This window comes from Mustela nigripes, chromosome 12, assembly GCF_022355385.1.
Source record: "Mustela nigripes isolate SB6536 chromosome 12, MUSNIG.SB6536, whole genome shotgun sequence".
Classification (NCBI taxonomy): Eukaryota; Metazoa; Chordata; class Mammalia; order Carnivora; family Mustelidae; genus Mustela; species Mustela nigripes.
In genome coordinates this window covers 70,728,732-70,747,996 of record NC_081568.1, presented here as the reverse complement: position 1 = coordinate 70,747,996, position 19,265 = coordinate 70,728,732, and the positions used below count along the sequence as shown (strand labels likewise).

General features: G+C 44.7%; 1 pseudogene; it reads left to right on the top strand.

Moving 5' to 3' along the window:
- The first annotated feature begins 14,276 nt into the window (after nt 1–14,276).
- On the top strand, nt 14,277–14,425 carry LOC132028920 (U4 spliceosomal RNA; annotated as a pseudogene).
- Nucleotides 14,426–19,265: the final 4,840 nt, after the last annotated feature.

Genomic DNA, 19,265 nt, shown 5'->3' with positions numbered 1-19,265 from the left:
AACATAAGAAATACTGTTTAAGGAATAGGAGAGCACAATTAAGTCTCCTTTTCTCCTCAAGTATTTTTCTAATCCTAATACTCTTTTGAAATAAAAACTATCATTATAATTTACTTGTAAGTCCAAATTGGCTGAAATGTTAGAGTCGTTCCTCACTTTATCAAACTGTCTGCTTACATAGTAGTACCATGATCTCATTCTGAAGTCCTTCCCCAAACCCCCAGTTTTTTGTCCTTATTTGGTCCGATGATAGTTATTTTATGTCTCCCGGTGCCATTATCAATCCCAGTCCTTTCCCTCTTTCTAATCTTAACACGATGAATGAATTTTGCACAGATTTCTCCAGGCCACACAAGCTGATATCATCATGAAAATGTAACCCCTTTATCTAGATCCCTTAATCAACAACCACTTTTCTGGCCTGATTCACAATGTCCTTACCTACTGGCTGAAGCCTCTCTTCAACCAGCCACAGACTCAACTCGGTCTTCTCCCACTTCTAGTAGCCAACATTCCAGCTCCACCCCAATATCCTGTCTATGAAATTGGTCTGCTGAGAGCACAAATATGATTCTGACCTGCTCAGTCCAACTTTGCTGGGGTTTGTCCTGTTCCTGAGCATTAGGGGACTCCCAGGGAGATATTTGGCCATAGGTACAGCTGCCATCTCATTTCTACAAATTATGGAATTTTCTTTAGAAGAGCTTTTTTTTTTTTTTAAGATTTTATTTATTCATTTGAAAGAGATCACAGGTAGGTGGAGAGGCAGGCAGAGAGAGAGAGAGGAGGAAGCAGGCTCCCTGCTGAGCAGAGAGCCGGATGTGGGGCTCAATACCAGGACCTAGGGATCACAACCCGAGCTGAACGCAGAGGCTTTAACCCACTGAGCCACCTAGGCACCCCTTTACAAGAGTTTTCATCTTAACTATCAAATTCATCAGGACTCAGTATATCCTATGCTGGATGGTTTCCCTTCAGCTAAAGACAACTCATTTCTCATGACAGAATGTTCTTTGCTTCTCACTCTAAAACTCAAAAGAAAATGATTTTTAAAGGCCCTGTGACCTCTGATAATAATTTACTCTTTAGGTTCCTGATTCAAAAGGAACCTGGAGCTTGGACTGTGCATATTTGTAATTTGATTAAGAATCAGTGTTACTATGAACAGTGTTACTATGAACAAGCTCATGTGGCATCCTGCCTGTACATTGCTTCATAACCAGAGGAGGACCATTTATTTTCATGTTGACATGTAGTTAATGTTCAAATGCAATGTGAGTTCAAAATCTAAATATATCACAGACTATTAGAGTTTGCAACTAAATGCCAGCAGTGTAAGCCCTAACTCAGAGGAGAGTGACTAACATGTTTTCTTGGCAATGGCACAGGAATCCATCCTATGGTCAAAGGCAGCAGCAACAAGTCAGAACAAGAGTGGGAACAATCTGAGCTCACCAGAAGTAACAGAATTTTTTTTCCAGACGAGACAAAGACAAGTCTGAGAAAGGTAACCAGAAGAAGCTTCCATAATGGAGATATGATGAAACAAAAAGCAAGTTAAGAACTTTATATTTTGAAAAAATAAGGTACTTAGCAGAGAACAGAAATGTGGTTAGTAAGTCATTCTTCAAAACTGGATGACCAGCCCTTTAAGAATATTATTTAGTCTATTAAGTATGAATATATTTTGTGACATTTCCACTAAAGGCAAAAGTTTACTTTTAAAGAAAGATTAGTGGCTTAGGGCTTCCTCTCCAAAAGTTAAATACCGGGGGCGCCTGGGTGGCTTGGTAGGTTAAGTCTCTGCCTTCGGCTCAGCTCATGATCTCAGGGTCCTGGGATCAAGCCCCATATTGGGCTCTCTGTTCAGCTGAGAGCCTGCTTCCCCCTCTCTCTCTTCCTGCCTCTCTGCCTACTTGTGATCGCTCTCTCTCTCTGTCAAATAAATAAATAAAATCATTTAAAAAAAAAAGTGAAATACCCTTCCAAAGTCGGGGGAACACAGTGACAACTTGGCCATCTCTGTGTAAATGAACAGGAAGTATAACCACATGGTGGAGAGGAAGTTCACGAATGGCTCCTCCACTCAACCCACCTCCCACTTTGGCAAGCCAAAGTCCACCCATACCTGTGTACACACACACATATATGCAATTCAGCATTTACTTTGATTGCTTAGGTGAGAGTCTTTCCCTTGAATGTTCTGTGGAATTTTCTAAAGCGTGCAACCCATTTTCACTGCAATATATGAGAGTTGCCTTGTGAAGCAGGGATAGCCACTTGCCCCTCCTCTGTGAGGAGTTCTCTTCACTGAAGATGTGGTTGCTGCTGGCAGAACCATACTGTCAAAACTGCAAAAGAGAACACAACATAATGAAGCAGTAATAATAACTGTGATACTTGTACCAGAAAAGACAAAAACAAAGAGAAATAAAAGTCTAGAAACAAACCCAAGTATGAGAATTTAGCATATGATACATGGCATTTCAAACGAGTCATGAAGAAGGCGATTTGCAGACACTACCTAACCATCTGGGAAAATAATTTAGATCCCTACCTCAAACCACATACACAAGAATACATTCCTGGTAAGTAAAATAGTTAAAGGCTTGTAAGTTAAATTTCAAAAATAAAACCATATAATTACCAGGAAAAAAAGGTGATTACATACATATACATATGTATCTATGTAAACACAGACATATAGTGAACTTTTAGAAGCATAACACCAAAAGACAAAAACAGTAAAAGATAGAAAACGGAATGCAAAAATGACCATCAACAAAATTAAGGGCAATAAATACAAAATTAAGAAAGTCTACCCAAAATCTGGAGATAAGGAAAAAAGATTACTGCTTGCTCTTTCAGTATCATATTAAGACATTGTTTAATGAGGGACGCCTGGGTGGCTCAGTTGGTTAAGTGGCTGCCTTTGGCTCAGGTCATGATCCCAGTGTCCTGGGATCAAGTCCCACTTAGGGCTCCTTGCTCAGCAGGGAGCCTGCTTCTCCCTCTGCCTCTGCCTGTGCTCACTCTCTCTAACAATAAATAAATAAAATCTTTAAAAAAAAAAAAAAAAAGACACTGTATAATGAACTTACCTAAGGGAGCTATGATTCTCTAGGAAAAATGTAACTTTGACTTGCCATTTTCTATTGATTAGGGCCCAGACTGTAAAATTAGATGTTAACTTTACCAAAGATTGATAAAGTGCAAATGGTGTTTATATGGGAGAGATGCAAATGATTTCTGTCTGGTGGAAAAGATATTTCCAAAGACTATGCTTTTATTGTCGGGTAGAATAATAGGTTTTGTATTTAATTTAGCATTCTGACTTCAGTATTCTTTTCTTCACTTCAGCCTCTTGAGTTCTTCGATGAATCAGCTTTAAGATTCTGCTGGTCCTCTCATTAATTAGTTACATAAATCACTGACACATGTATGTTTTTACATTTTTAAAAATCATACTTTGGGACGCCTGGGTGGCTCAGTTGGTTAAGCAGCTGCCTTCGGCTCAGGTCATGATCCCAGCGTCCTGGGATCGAGTCCCACATCGGGCTCCTTGCTCCACGGGGAGCCTGCTTCTCCCTCTGCCTCTGCCTGCCACTCTGTCTGCCTGTGCTTGCTCTCGCTTCTCTCTCTATGACAAATAAATAAAAAAAAAAAAAAAATCATACTTTGAAAAAAAATTATATTTTGTCCAGAAAGTTAACCATAGAATTGCCATATGATCCAGCAATTTTACTCCTACTTATACACATAAAGGAATTAAAAGCAAGGACTCAAGCAGATATTTGCACAGCAATATTTATAGCAGTATTATTCCAATAACCCAAATGTGGACACAAGCCAAGTGTCCATCAACAGGTGAATGGATAAACAAAATATAGGATACACATATAGTGAAGTATTATTCAGCCATAAAACAGGAATGAAATGCTGATACAGGCTACAATATGAATAAACCTTGAAAACTTTGTGCTAAGTGAAATAAGTCAGACACAAAAGGACAAAGATTGTATGATTCCACACACATGGGGTACATAAAATAAACAAATTCACAAAACATAAAATAGAGACACCCAGGGGATGTGGGGAGGAGCAAATCCAGAATTACTTTTTAATGGGTACAGAGTCTCTGTTTGGGATGGTGAGAAAGTTCCAGAAATCATTAGTGGTGACAGTTACACAACATTCTGAATACACTTAATGTCATCCCCTTGTACACTCAAAACTGGTTATAATGGTATAATTTATGTTACATATATTTTACCACAATAAAAAAATGTATTCTTGGGGCACCTGGGTGGCTCAGTGGGTTAAAGCCTCTTCCTTCAGCTCGGGGTCCTGGCATAGAGCCCCGCATCAGGCTCTCTGCTCAGCAGGGAGCCTGCTTTCCCCCCTCTCTCTCTGCCTGCCTCTGCCTACTTGTGATCTCTTGTCAAATAAATAAATAAAATCTTAAAAAAAAAAAGAAAAAGAAATAAACATTTTATTGGGGGAGCATTTATTATATTGGGGGATTGATATTTACTATTTCTCACTTTCTGAAGCGTTTTACAAGGTGACATGTAGGGACTGTGGACAGAGGGGTCTTGATCTGAGATGAAGTAAGGGAGATTAGTAATTGCCAGAGAGAGATAGGGAGCAGTCACTTCATCTACATGTGACTACCTTCCACTGAAGTCCGTATACCTTTCATAAGACACTGGGTGTGACAGGATTTCTGGGAGTTACCTGCAAGGGGGATGCAGCTTCAAATATCCCGGTATGACCTGGGGTAGGAACAAAGAGAAGCTTAAGAGGAATCAAACCATCCAATATAGAGTAATCTATGAATTACATCAGAGCCTGGATAATGGAGCCAAGTTTATTAAGTTCTCTAAGGGCTCTGAAGCTCTCAGAAACCACAAAGATTTCACCAATAGCTGCTTAATTAAATCACTTGTGACTAAATTAAGTCCAACTAACTATAAAGTGGAATCCTGATCCTTCGCAGGATGGGGTTTCTCTGTTTCCCTACCAGCAGTTGGGCTGGTGAAATGGAAAGGTGAAACATTTCAAAGCCCTTAAGTGTTCTTTAGACTCTAGGGCTTCCAGTCTGTATTTGCTTCTTTGGGCACCAACTGATCCAAGGAGTCAGATTTCCCTGGGACGTTGTTATGGGAGGGCTGTTTCCTCCCCATGCGGATTCATAAACCACAAGGCCTTAAAGCTCTTAGGTAGTGGGAGCAGAGAGATCTGTGATTTCCAAATCACAGTAAGCCCAATTTGGCCTTGAAGTAGAATGGGAGAGTGGCAAGTACCTTGAAGAAAATTGTCAAAAAGAATGAATAGTTTGAAATATTACTAAAGGCTCTTACTATTTGTGGTTTCCATCTTACAGCATTAATTGGAAGAGGGAGGGGCAATTTTTCTGAGGATGGAAACATCATGTGAGACTCCTCAGACTGTTTCAAGTTCGGGAAAAAGGATTCATGGTAATTTACCAATATTATTACTACAGTGCCATTATTGAATTTTGAACAAAGGTTTGTGTCTTCTTTGGCTTGTCACACATTTAGCACACTTGGAATTGAACTGTGACCATTTCCCCACCGTAAAACCATTTTCTTTGTCTCCCACTACTCCTTCTCTTTAGCACTCTAACCCAGGCTGAATCACTCAAAGAACCTCCACCCACTGGGCCACAAAGACTGAACTAGAGATAGGCAGATGAACAGGGGACCAAGCACATGGCACTGTTCCAAAAATATATCTCTTGCCCCTGGTGGTAAACTTCCCTTCTGCCTTCTCCATTGTGACAATGTTGAACTTTACCTAAGCCCGGTGTTCCTAGAAAATTGAGAAGGTTAAGAATATCTGTGATCCTTTCATGTTCCAACTTTACTACAAAGAACCACGCTTCCTCATGTGACTTAGATAAGTCCCATCTTTGGGACTTGTTTACCTATGATAAGGCCAGACAGAAACTCTCAGGTTTCCCATTCACCTTGACTCATAAATGATTCTGTGAATTGTCTGTCCCAGTGAAACCTGCTAGACAGAAACACTTCCTGTTCACCTCACTGACTGAGACCCCTTGATTACAAAAACAATCGTAACTATAAAATCACCCTACCTGGAAGTTGTCTACTCCTCCCTAGAAAAGTCTCCAGATAAACTACCCTGCTGAAGGGGCACCTGGGTGGCTCAGTGGGTTAAGCCTCTGCCTTCAGCTCAGGTCATGATCCCAGGGTCCCGCATCAGGCTTTCTGCTCAGCAGGGAGCCTGCTTTCTCCTCTCTCTGCCTGCTTCTATGCCTACTTGTGATCTCTGTCTGTCCAATGAATAAATAAAAAATTAAAAAACAAAACAAAACAAAAAAACCCTACCCTGCTGAAGGTAGTGATCTTCAGATCCAGGATACTCTCCCTATTGTAACACCCTAAATAAAACCAATTTACTTATTGTTTGGTTTTTGTCTTTGACAGGCTGTGAAATTATAAAAATGTGTTACCAAGGTTTTAGTGGCCATATTCTAGACACAGAGAGGGGTCTGAGGGAATGAGGCTATTACTCAGATGAAAGTAAAGACTAGCTTGTCTTGTAAAAGGCATCCCATCCCTGGTTCTGGGCCTATGTGCCTAGGAATACCCTGCTTTGGCAACTGCAGATATCTATCCACTAAGTCACATTGTTTGTTTTTGTTTTGTTTTAAAGATTTTACTTGGGGCACCTGGGTGGCTCAGTCATTAGGCCTCTGCCTCCAGTTCCCGTGATGATCCTGGGGTCCTGGCATCAAGCCCTGCATCAGGCTCCCTGACTCAGCAGGGAGCATGCTTCTCTCTCTTCCTGTATCCCCACTCCTAGCTTGTGCTCTCTCTTGCTATCTCTCCCTCAAGTAAATAAATAAAATCTTTAAAAAAATAAAGAAGATTTTATTTATTTGTCAGAGAGTGAAAGAGAGCACACACGCACAAGCAATGGGAGCAGCAGGCAGAGGGAGAAGCAGGCTCCTCACTGAGCACGGACCCCAACGGAGAAATCCATCCCAGGACCCTGGGATCACGACCAGAGCTGAAGGCAGAAACAAGTGACTGAGCCACCCAGGCACCCCTTAAGTCCCATTTTTTACACAGTTATTTTGGTTCTGGTTTCTGTCACCCACAACATGAGTAGCTCTGACTATTAAATCTACCATATTCAAAATTTACCTTGCAAGCACAGTGAGTATATTCATGTAAAAATACTGGGGATTAAAATAAATACTGGGGAGGGGCGCCTGGGTGGCTCAGTGGGTTGGGCCGCTGCCTTCGGCTCAGGTCATGATCTCAGGGTCCTAGGATCGAGTCCCGCATCAAGTCCCGCATCGGGCTCTCTGCTCGGCAGGGAGCCTGCTTCCCTCTCTCTCTCTCTGCCTGCCTCTCCATCTACTTGTGATTTCTCTCTGTCAAATAAATAAATAAAATCTTTAATAAATAAATAAATAAATAAATACTGGGGATTAGAATTCACTTTGAAGATTTATTAAGAATAAGAAGCCCTTCATGTGAATGTTAACTGTTGGGCTGGCAGGAAGGGCTACCAAAGATGGCGAAAGTTCCCGCCACAAGACCTGAGCTCGGTCAGGAGAACAAAGGCCCAAGCAGGAATCTGAGACCGCCCCCCCCCCCCCCGGGGCTCCTGTGGACCAATGGGATCCCGATGAGCAGGCGGGATATCCAAAAAGGGGAAACTTGCCAAAAGACCCCTGAGCTTTCCCCAAGACCCCTTAAAAGCCCCCTCCTCCCTGCCTTGGGCGCGACTTCCGCCACTCTGCTTTCCAGAGTCGTGGAACCTCGCCCGAGGGTGCCCACCTCCTCCCGGCGCAACTTTCCTGGCTCCCCTTCTCCTGAGCCCTGAAACTTCGCCGGAGAGCGTTTTTAATAAATCTTGCCTTGCACCCACTTTGCCTGGTGTTGTGTTTATTTCCTCGGAAAACTTTGCATTTGGTGCCGAAACCCAGGAAGGAGATTGAGCCCCCACACAGTGGGGAGGCTCTCTCCTTTCCCTGGCTGAACTGGACCTGCCTTTCCAAACGCCACTTCCTAAGCTGTGGTGAGTTTCCCCGATTCCGCGCCTCCTTCCGGAAAGCCCTGCCCTAATCGCGGCCGCGTCAGGGTGGACCCCGCCGGTCACCAGGTGACCTCCGTGACTCCGAGAGGCTGGGAGACGTCCTAACCTCTACGGCAGTCGACACAGTTTTTCCGCAACCCAGTGGTGGTAGAGGGGACGCCTTCCTCCAGCCCTCGGGTTGCCCGGCAAGGAATCGTGGGGACCTCCCAATCCAAATTCGACCCTAAAACATCCCGGGGGTGTTTTAGGCCTGCTGGCCAATCTTAAAACCCTGGAACTGGACCAGGACCTGCAAAAACGACGTTACTGTACTGTCGCTTGGCCACAATACCGATTAGACAATCAGTCCCAATGGCCTTCGGAAGGCATGTTTAACTATCAGATTTTCATGGACCTAAATAACCTCGGCAGGCACCAAGGCAGATGGGCCAAGGTCCCTTATGTCCAGCTTTCTGGACTCTGCACTCTCGCCCCTTCCTCTGCTCTCACTGCTCCACCTCTCAGGTCCTCTTGGCCCGCTCCCCTCCCCCTACCCTACCACCCACTGCTCCCAAAGACCTGGACCTCTCCTCCCCGTCTCCTCTCTCTGAACCCCCGGAGAGCTTCACCCACCCACTGACAAGAGGGCCTCTGGTTCCTCCTCCTCCTCCTCTTTACCGCGATCCTTCACCCCAAGGTCCCTTAAATTCAGGATTTCTGAACCGGTGCCCTCGTCTACCCCTCCTTCTCCCCCTCCCCACTCCTATCCGAACTCCTGTCAAATTTATCCGCAGTAAACGGGAAACTCCAATCAAAGTTTACTGAAGGTCAAAAAATCTGCTAGCAAAGAGATGACTAGAACTGCTGGTTAATTGTGTCTCAGAGTTTTAATGGGTAATTCTTAAGGTAGCTTTCAAAGTCTTTGGTAACCTTTAACAGAATGGGATAAAATACCCGACTCGCTGGAACTAGGTTTACGCTTTTGAAATCTGTTGGTAAACACCTTTTGTGCTTAATTGAATTCTGTTGTAACAGCCGCAGGGCTACTGTTTGAGCTAGATCCTTTCCTAAAGAATGTAAGGGGAGACTGATCACCTCCCATTAGCCAGGGATTCCCAAAGGGGAGAGTGTCCAATCTGTTTGAATCTGAAGAGTGCCTGACTGCGTGAATGTGTCTGTGTGGCTCCAGCCGCACTAGGGCTCGAAAGCCCCCCCCCCCCCCCGAGTTAGTCTGCCCCCCAAGGGAGGTTGCTGGAGTTGAGGAAGTTTGAGTTCATGCGCCCTTCTCTCTACAGGACCTTTCCCAAATTGAGAAACGTTTGGGCTCCTTTTTGGCCAGTTCTGATAACTATATTAAAGAATTCCAATATCTGGCCCAAGCCTATGACCTCACCTGGAATGATTTACATGTGGTCCAGACCACCACCCGCACCATAGAGGAGAGGGAACGCATCCAGGCTGCTGCCCGGGAGCACGCGGATCAGGTCCAGATCACTGATGCTGGAGCCGGGGCGGTCCCAGCTGTAGAACCAGGTTGGGATTATCAGGATGGCCAAGATGGCCACTGGCGCCGCGACCGGATGGTCCAGTGTCTCATAGCAGGCATGTGGCCAGCCTCTAATAAGGCCGTTAATTACGACAAGATTAGGTATATTGTCCAGGCCCCTATGACAACCCCACCATGTTTCTTAACCAGTTGACCTAACCTTTAACCCAGTACACTCGCTTGGACCCTGCCTCTCCTGTGGGGGCCACAGTACTGGCTACTCATTTTATCTCTCAATCGGCACCGGATATACAGAGAAAGTTAAAGTAGGCTGAGGAGGACCCTCAGACCCCCATTTCTGACTTGGTGAAAATGGCATTTAAGGTTTTTAATTCCCGTGAGGAGGCAGATGAGCTTAAACGACAAGCCATATTCCAGCAAAAGGTTCAGTTGCAGAGAGGGGCAACCAATCGCACCCCGCCGGGGGGCCTGTTTCAAATGCGGGGCCGAGGGACATTGGGCTCGCCAGTGCTTCAATCCAAAGCCGCCAACTCAGCCTTGCCCTCAATGCCATTTGATGGGCCACTGGAAATCCGACTGCCCTAACCTCGGGGTATCTTCGGCGCCTCAACGTGGGGGACCCCCCGAGACAGTAAGTCCGGCCTTTCAACTGCTTGGATTGGGGGACGACTGACGAAGCCCAGACTCGGCCACCCCTCTCACCCAGGCCGAGCCCATGGTTACGCTCCAGGTAGCGGGTAAGTCCATCTCTTTTTTGTTGGACACGGGGGCTACTTACTCTGTTCTGCCTTCCTACTCGGGACTTACTCAAACCTCACCAATTACTGTTATGGGGATCGATGGGACCTCCTCCAACCCTAGGGTGACTCTTCCCCTTACCTGTAGCCTGGATGGGTTTCACTTCCCCCACTCGTTCCTATGATTCCTTCCTGCCTGGTCCCTCTACTGGGTAGGGACTGTCTCCAGAAACTAAGGGCAACTATCTGCCTCTCCTCTTCCTCCCCTCTATCCACCTCAACCTGTCTCATCCTACACCTCTCCACTCCCTCGACCCTCACTCCAGATGACCTACCTACTGTAGACCCTCAGGTGTGGGACACCTCAGAACCCATCATTGCTTCCCACCTTACCCCGGTTCAAGTACAGCTTAAGGATAACTCTAAGTTTCCCTCAAGCTCAGTTCCCTATTTCCTTAGCCCACCGCCAGGGCCTGAAACTATCATAGAACGGCTTTAACGTCAGGGACTCCTGATCCCCGTCATTCCCCCTGTAACACCCCATCTTCCCAGTACACAAGCCCTCAGGGGCTTATCGACTGGTACAAGACCTTAGGCTTATCAACGAGGTCGTGGTCCCCCTCCACCCAGTCGTTCCTAACCCTACTGTCTCGCGTTCCCCCAAACACCTCTCACTTTACTGTACTGGAGCTAAAGGACGCTTTTTTCACCGTCCCCTTGCACCCTGATTCCTATTTTCTTTTTGCCTTCACCTGGGAGGATCCTGACACACATGCTTCTGGACAATTAACTTGGACTGTTCTACCCCAGGGGTTCAGGGACAGCCCTCACATTTTTGGCCAGGCCTACAGACTTAACAGCAGTGCGTCCTTAAGGCCAGTACTCTACTACATATGTGGATGACCTCCTCCTCTGTAGCCCCTCCCTCTCGGTCTCCCAAGACGACACCTCCACCCTACTTAGCTTTCTGGGGGCCAAGGGATATCAAGTACCCCCCTCTAAGGCCCTCAACATGACCTTAGGGCAGCCCATCACGGTCTACTCTCCTGCCGACTCACAGATCTCCTTAACCACCGATACCTGGCCCATCTGACTCCTCGTCTCCAGCTATTCCATCTGCTATTCCTAGAGAACCCGCATCTCTCTCTCTACCTCCCCCCGCTTAAACCCTGCAACTTTACTGCCTATACCCTTGCCAGATAAGGGGTGGATCTACATCCAGGACAGGATTGCCCTGCCAGGCAATCTGGTGCACACCTTGATTACTGACATCCACCAATCCCTCCATAGTGGCCCATAGGCTCTCCACTAATTTCTTCAGCCATTGTTCTATCATCCTTCCTTATCTAAGGTAATCGAAGTTGTCCACAGGGCTTGCAAAACCTGTTCCGCCGTGAATTCACAAAGAGGAATCCAGGGCCTAACCAACAGCTCCGAGGTCATCAGCCGGGGGAAGACTGACACCTGGACTTCACTCCCATGCCTCGCCATAAAATTCATTCACAGGCTGGATCGAAGCATACCTCATGGCCCGGGAAACAGCGGACGTAGTGGCTACAATACTCATCGAGCGCATCATCCCGAGGTTCGGATTGCCCCGGACCCTCCAGTCGGACAACGGACCTGCCTTCATCTCCAGTGTAACCCAACAGGTAGCTGAGAGCCTCAACATAACCTGGAAACTTCACATCCCATACCATCCACAGTCATCGGTAAGGTAGAAAAGGCCAACGGGCTGCTCAAAGCCCAACTCACCAAACCTACCCTAGAAACCTGGCCTACACTTCTGCCTATGGCTCTCACCAGACTCCTGGCTACGCCCCGCGGGTCTTCAGGCTTAAGCCCATTTGAATTACTATAAGGCCAGCCCTTTCTTAGAAATCATAGCCCTCCGGTCATTTCCCCGCCTCTTTTATCCCATCTACCTTACCTCACTCTACTCCTGGGGATACCCCTCCCTATTGACTGGCCACTCCCCAACTTCAGGGCCACAAATAATAGGGTCCATATGGGCCCCATCGGGGGAAACATACATATTATTAATGTGTCCTCCCTTACCACCGCAGCTGCCATATCACTAATTCCTCCCTCCTGTACTGTACTCCCTCGGGAATATTTCTCTTGTGCCCTCAGGGAATCTATCGCTGCCTGACCACTAACGACTCCCTGGGCTGTATATTCATTCTACTATCTCCTTCTACCACCATCTACTCTGAATCCCAGCTGCTGTCCATCCTATTTCCCCAACACCATGGAGGTAGGGCTGCCCTCCTCCCATTCATAACAGGGGCAGGAATAGCAACAGGGGTGGCAACTGGAACAGCGGGGATAGGAACCTCCATAGACCTTTTTCTTACAAACTCTCCCAAGCCCTGAATGATGACACGGAACGGGTTGCTGACTCCCTCACAGCCCTACAGACGCAAGTCACCAGCCTGGCAGCCTTAGCTCTACAGAACCGACGGGCCTTAGACCTTCTGACCGCCTAAAAAGGGGGGACCTGCCTATTATTAAATGAAGAATGTTGTTACTTTGTTAACCAATCATATAGTTACCTCCAGGATCAAAGAACTCAGGGATCAGATCCAAGCACAGTGGCGAGACACATCCTCCTGGGGCCTGGACCCCTACAACTGGGTAACCTGGCTGCTCCCTCTGGCGGGACCTGTATGCATAATCCTCCTCCTAATCTCAGTTGCTCCCTGTCTTTTCCAGTACTTGCAGGGTCGCCTACAAGAACTTGCCCGAATATCCGTCAATCAACTACTCCTCCAGCCCTACTCTCACCTGCCCACTTCCGACTACACCTATGAAGACGCCCCCTGTCAGCAGGAAGTAGCCAGAACCAAGTCAACGCCCCTGACACCATTATATTAAGCAAAAGGTCGGAATGTTGGGCTGGCAGGAAGGGCTACCAAAGATGGCAAAAGTTCCCGCCACAAGACCTGAGCTCGGTCAGGAGAACAAAGGCCCAAGCAGGAATCTGAGACCCCCGCCCCGGGCTCCTGTGGACCAATGGGATCCCGATGAGCAGGCGGGATATCCAAATAAGGGAAACTTGCCAAAAGACCCCTGAGCTTTCCCCAAGACCCCTTAAAAGCCCCCTCCTCCCTGCCTTGGGCGCGACTTCCGCGACTTCCGCCACTCTGCTTTCCAGAGTCGTGGAACCTCGCCCGAGGGTGCCCACCTCCTCCCGGCGCAACTTTCCTGGCTCCCCTTCTCCTGAGCCCTGAAACTTCGCCGGAGAGTGTTTTTAATAAATCTTGCCTTGCACCCACTTTGCCTGGTGTTGTGTTTATTTCGTCGGAAAACTTTACATTAACTAGACCTATTGTGGTGTTCTTTTTGCAATACACATCTTGCTCAGTTTATCATGGGGTTACATCCCATAAGGTTAAACCCATTGCAAGTTAACCATATTATAAGTCAAAAATGCATTTAATACACCTAACCTACGGAACATCATACCATACCCTAGCAGAACTTAAATATGCTCAGGATACTTACATTAACTAATAGTTGGGCAAAATCATCTAATATAAAGCCTCTTTTATAATAAAGCATTGAATGTCTCATGTATTTTATTGAGTACTTCTCTAAAAGTGAAAAGCAATGGCTCTATAGACAGGAACTTAAAACTGTAAGTCTGTCAGTGGCCTTCACCATCATGTGGCTGACTGGGAGTGATGGCTCACTGACACTGCCCAGCATCAAGAGAGAACATCACTTCTTGGAAAAGATCAAAATTCCAAAATCTGAAGTACAGTTTCTAGGAAATGCATACCTCTTTCACACTATCGTAAAACTGAAAAATTGTAAGTCAAGCCATAGTAAGTTGGACACCATCTGTACAAATATGGAATTATTATGTTGAATACCTGAAATAAATGTTATATGCCAATTATTATTACTCCCCCACTAAAAAAGTCCTTCATGACACTTAACAAAGTCGCCTGAGCTTAGCACAGTAGCAATATTGTAGCCAGTGAGGTTTATCAGAGGCACAATACTTTCTAATTGAAAACTTTTCCCAATACCCTGCCTTAAGGACTTGAAACAAAGATAAGTCTCTCAGTCCCTTCATTTGTAAAAGGGGGATAAACTCTGGTGATAAAATCAAGGATTCTTTGGGGGCAAGACACAGAAACCCAGCCTGAACCAACTTTTTTTTTTTTTTTTTTTTTTTTTTTAAGTTGGCTCTACACCCATTGTGGGGCTTGAATTCACAAGCCTAAGATCAAAGGTCACATGCTCTCCTGACTCCGCCAGCCAGGTGCCCCCTACTATGAACCATCTTCATCACAAAAGGGATTTACTAAAGAGAAGCCAGGATAACCTAAAAGGAAAACAATCAAGGCTAGGCAGGTATTGTTCTGTCTCTCCTCTCTGATCCTCTCAGGATGTCAGCTTCCTTTTCCCCCACTGCTGATACGTTTAATTACAAGAGAGGAAGATCCTGCATTCACAGTCCCGCAGCATCAGAAACACCCCGTGAAGCTATGTGTTCCGTCAGGCCCAAAGACCGAGGAGTCCCCGCAGCTCTGTCTGAAGATAAAAGACCGTGACACGACTTTTAATTAGTTTGCTGTCAAGCCATCACAGGAAGTGGAAGCAACTGAGGAAGGCAGCTCTCCCCCAATTCCAAAGAGCTTCTCACCTCCATGCCCATAGGTGGATGGAAAAGTCCTTTCTGCATTTGGGGAGTCCTTACACCAGTTCCCTTGCATAGCTACTCCTCTTTACAAAACATACAGTCTCCTTGCTCTGACTCTTTCTCTCTTATTTAGCTAAATTAGTCAAATTCTCTTATTCAACTGTAAAGAAAAGGGCTCCTTTCTTTGTATTCAAAGGCATATGAAGGGAAAACCCACATTTGTTTTTACCCCAGGATCCAATTTTACAACACTGAGGTTTTTTTGTTTTGTTTTTTTTTTAAGATTTTATTTATTCATTTGACATTGACAGATTGAGATCACAAGTAGACAAAGAAGCAGGCAGAGAAAGGAAGCAGGCTCCCTGCTGAGCAGAGAGCTGGATGTGGGGCTCGATCCTAGGACCCTGGGATCATGACCTGAGCCAAAGGCAGAGGCTTTCACCCACTGAGCCACACAGGCGCCCCAACACTGAGGGTTTTTTCAATAGGTACAACAACTAGTTGTAAAACATAATGAAAAGGTAACAAGGTTGGGTTTTTTTTCCTTACCAAAAAAAGAAAGAAAGAAAGAAAGAAAGAAAGAAAGCCTCCAACCTTGAGGGAGAAAACTGAATCTGAATTCCAGGAAAGTGGCAAGATAGTGCTCTCCCCTCCTCTGACCCTGGTGCAGCTAGTTCACATTTCACTGTCATCTCAGTGTCTTGTGAGACACTTTGACAGACTTCTGGTGTAGACCATTTACATAATTTACAGGGTGCAGTACAAAACTAAATGTGGGCTCCCTGTTTCAAAAGTTACTATGAATTTTAAAATGGCAGTAGCAGAACAATTAAACCAAATGTGGGATTTTTCTAAGCACAGGGCCCTCAACTGTACACAGCTTGCCCCTGAAGCAGGCCCTGTTCTGTGCTCTGCTCTCAAACCACAGGTCCTTGCTACCCGGCCAGGGACAGAGCAGGAAACAACCATCTTGTCCCAAAGCATCCCAGTCCAGAGAGATGCAACTTTCTCTCCAACACATGCCTTTTACATCTATCCCTCCCCCATTTCTTTGAGACATCTTATGTAACTGGAAGACACTTAGGTTTTCCTAGAAAAGGAACAGTCTGCTTAAAGACTAGTAAAATGTTTATTCTTGCCCGATAGCAATTACTTGTAGCTTTCACGAGAATTTTTAATTCCTTCAGCTGCAACCCATTAAGGTCTATAAAACTCAGCATCTGAATTTTGGCCTAAATTCTCTGAACAAAGCTAAGGGTCCCTCAAGCCCATCGGCCTAAATGGGAAACAGCTCACTGGCTTGCTCTTGCCACTGAAAAAGCAAGTTATTATTGTATTTTGTGTATATGTATCTGACCCCCAATGTTGAACTCTCTAGTGGCTTTTAATTAATTCTTTTTTTTTTTTTTTTAAAGATTTATTTATTTATTTATTTGACAGAGAGAAATCACAAGTAGATGGAGAGGCAGGCAGCGAGAGAGAGAGAGAGAGAGAGAGAGAGAAGCAGGCTCCCTGCTGAGCAGAGAGCCCGACGCAGGACTCGAACCCAGGACCCCGAGATCATGACCCGAGCCGAAGGCAGCGGCTTAACCCACTGAGCCACCCAGGCGCCCCGGCTTTTAATTAATTCTTGTAGGTTTTCCAGGTACGCAACCAAATCATCACAGATAATGCCATTTGCTTTCTCCTTTTGATTTGTTATAGCTCATTCTGTCTCATCTTTTCATATTTGATATAATGTAATTTTTAAAAAATTAGCTGACAGATGAATCTTGTTTTGTGGGAAACTTGAAAATCTGAGAATACAGCTTATCTAGGGAAGTAAAGTCCTCGGAGAAGTGAATAAAATTGAGGGAAAAGAAGGATTAATTAGAGAAATTACTGTACCAGCTATCAAAATATCCTATTGAACCATGGAAATTAAAATAATGATTACATCCTGACAAAAATAGATCATCAGAAAACAAAATGTTCAAACTAAATTTGTACATATGCAGTGTACAAGAGAGCAGCATTTCAAATCAGTAAAGAAGTGACAGACTATTTAGTAAATGGTATTTCAAAAACTAAAAATGAGGATTAAGAATATAAACATAATTGTTTGTTTTGGTTTTGTTTTGTTTTTTCAAAGATTTTATATATTTATTTGACAGAGACACAGTGAGAGAGGGAACACAGGAGGGGTAGCCGGAGAGGGAGAAGTGGGTTTCCCCACCAAGCAAGGAGACTGATGCCAGGGCTTGATCCCAGGACCCTAGATCATGACTTGAGCTGAAGGCAGATGCCTAACGACTGAGCCACCCAGTCACCACAGAATATAACCATAATTGTAATTAAAGAATTACAGGAGCACCTGGGTGGCTCAGTGGGTTAAGCCTCTGTCTTGGGCTCAGGTCATGATCTCAAGGTCATGGGATAAAGCCCCACATCAGGCTCCCTGCTTGGCTGGAAACCCGCTACTCCCTCTCCAGCTTCCCCTGCTTGTGTTCCCTCTCTTGATGTGACTCTCTCTGTCAAATAAATAAATAAAATCTTCAAAAGTTTCTACAAATCATTATTAAAAAGATAAAAATCCAAGAGAAAAATAAGCAAATAATTTGACAGACAATTCATGAAAAAAATAGTCTCCAGTGATCCTATCAATAATGAATCAGTTGGCTTGTTAGATATGAAAGAGTTTAAAAGTTTGACCATTCTCAGTTCGGTTGAGGAAACACATTTGGTTAAAAAATAATTAAAGGACAATAGATAATACCAATAAAAATTAAAAGTATACATATCCTTTGACCCAGCGGTTCTACTTCCCTAAAAGTCATATAAAGAAACGCAGATGAGTGCTTAAAAATCTATTCATCCCATCTTTGTGATAAATGGTCTAATTGTTCAAAATTGGGTACTAGTTGGATAAATTGTGGAATATCCATGTAACCTATATAACTTAATATGGAAAAAGAATGAATCAAATCTGTATGTGCTCATATGAGAAAAGATGTCTGTAAGACACTGAGAAATGAACCAAGCAAGCTGAAGAATAGAACAGATAGTAAGATTCCATTTTGTTAAGAACAAGATATGCTCAAAGGTGAGGGATATTACCTTCTCTGACTCCCAGGGCTAAAAAACTTTTTATCCCCAACCCTACAATTTTTTTCTTTAGTGTAACTATGCTCATTGGACATTGCCTTTGTTTATTGTTTAGAAACCTCCATGTGGGGCGCCTGGGTGGCTCAGTGGTTTAAGCTGCTGCCTTCGGCTCAGGTCGTGATCTCAGGGTCCTGGGATCGAGTCCCACATCGGGCTCTCTGCTCAGCTGCTCGGCTGCTCGGCGGGGAACCTGTTTCCCTCTCTCTCTCTCTGCCAGTCTCTCTATCTACCTGTGATCTCTCTCTGTCAAATAAATAAATAAAATCTTAAAAAGAAAAAAAAAGAAACCTCCATGTGTGCAATGACTTTATTTGTTCAATGCCCTAGCCTCACTTTTTTTTTTTTTTTAAAGATTTTGTTTATTTATTTGACAGAGATCAAGAATAGAGAGGCAGAGAGAGAGAGAAGGGGGAAGCAGGCTCCCGCTAAGCAGAGATCCCTTTGCGGGACTCGATTCCAGGACCCTGAGATCATGACCTGAGCTGAAGGCAGAGGCTTAACCCACTGAGCCACCCAGGCGCCCCCTAGCCTCACTTTTTAAAACATTTTATGTTTTAAATGTTCCATAAATAACAGCTCCATAAGTAATAGCTGAAACAAAAATGAGTGTAAGCCCAGATATACAGATATATTTCAAAAATTTATGTATGGTTCAAAGAATGTGGATTTATTTTTTTTTTAATATTTTATTTATTTATTTGACAGAGAGAGATCACAAGTAGACAGAGAGGCAGGCAGAGAGAGAGAGGGAAGCAGGCTCTCCGCTGAGCAGAGAGCCCAACGTGGGACTCGATCCCAGGACCCTGAGATCATGACCTGAGCCGAAGGCAGCGGCCCAACCCACTGAGCCACCCAGGCGCCCCAAGAATGTGGATTTAAGGGAATAAAATTTCCATGATCTGCCACTAAATGCTAAAATATCTTAAAATAGTTAATGTTTGTGTAATCTTTTTCCAGTAGACAAAGTAGCTTTAGTTACATAGTGTCATTTGGTCCTTATACCATCCCTACGAAATACATAAATATAGAAATAATTAATATATTTGCAGTAGACGGTTTATTAAAGTCAGTCTTTTAATTTATGGTCCCAATCTCAATTCATTCCTTTTTACTTTGTTTTCCAGACTACTTCCTGAACACTGCACAG